This window comes from Octopus bimaculoides, chromosome 10 (assembly GCF_001194135.2).
Source record: "Octopus bimaculoides isolate UCB-OBI-ISO-001 chromosome 10, ASM119413v2, whole genome shotgun sequence".
NCBI classification, from domain to species: Eukaryota; Metazoa; Mollusca; class Cephalopoda; order Octopoda; family Octopodidae; genus Octopus; species Octopus bimaculoides.
In genome coordinates this window covers 44,810,095-44,811,170 of record NC_068990.1, presented here as the reverse complement: position 1 = coordinate 44,811,170, position 1,076 = coordinate 44,810,095, and the positions used below count along the sequence as shown (strand labels likewise).

The window sequence follows — 1,076 nt, the reverse complement described above, 5'->3', positions numbered from 1 at the left end:
TCTTTCACCACAACGTTTTCTCACTCATTCTTCCTGTTTCCGTTGTACCTGTATTTCAAAAGGCCAGCCTTGTCACAATCTGTGCCACACTGAATCTCCTCGAGAACTACGTTAAGGGTACACGTGTCTGTGGAGTGCTCAGCCACTTGTACGTTAATTTCACGAGCAGGCTGTTACGTTGATCGGATCAGCTGGAACCCTCGATGTCGTAACCGACGGAGTGCCACGATGATATAAATAGTGACCACGTGTGGCTTAGTGGTTAGGGTATTCGGCTCACGGTCGTGAGTTCAATTCCCGGCTGTGCGTTGTGTCGTTGGGCAAGACACCTTATTTCACGTTGCCCTAGCCTTTTCAGTTAGCAAAAATGAGTAGTACCTGTATGTCACGCTGAATCCCCCTGAGAAGTATGTTAAGAGGGAACACGTGTCCATAGAGTGTTTAGCCACTTGCACGTTAATTTCGCGAGCAGGCTGTTCTTTCAATCGCATCAACTGGACCCTCGTCGTCGTAACCGATAAAGTGCCTCTCTCTCTCTTTTATCTCTCTCTCTCTCTCTTTTATCTCTCTCTCTCTCTCTCTCTCTCTCTCTCTCTCTCTCTCTCTCTCTCTTTCCATTGCTGATCTGCCTATCCGGATATGCATGCATAACAGTAGGTAGATTCTATCTGCATTTATATGTATGTATGTATGTATGTATGTATGTATGTATGTATGTATGTATGCATGCATGCATGCATGTATGTATGTATGTATGTATGTATGTATGTATGTATGTATGTATGTATATATATATATATATAGCATTTAATAATATTGAGCCGTTATAGCGTTTCATCACGTTGAACTGTTAATCCGTACACGTTGTTGTCTCTCCGTCTTTTTCGTTCTCTCTGTTTTTCTTTTCTCTCAGTCCTTTCTATCGAAGAAGGTAGACTCGAGACTTCAAAGACCTTTTCATTCTTCCCGAGCGTTAAAGTAATACACCTGCTTGCTATTCCTTCACCTGTCTTCGTCTATTGTTTTCTGTAAATATATATATATATATATATTGTTTGTAGAAATAAGATAGGTCA

The 1,076-nt window shown here is 41.4% G+C and overlaps 1 protein-coding gene across 1 annotated transcript in view; it reads left to right on the top strand.

Annotated features, from left to right (window-relative positions):
- LOC106874905 (uncharacterized) overlaps positions 1-1,076 on the top strand; it is a 93,925-nt gene that overhangs the window by 1,007 nt on the left and 91,842 nt on the right. The window lies entirely within an intron of this gene.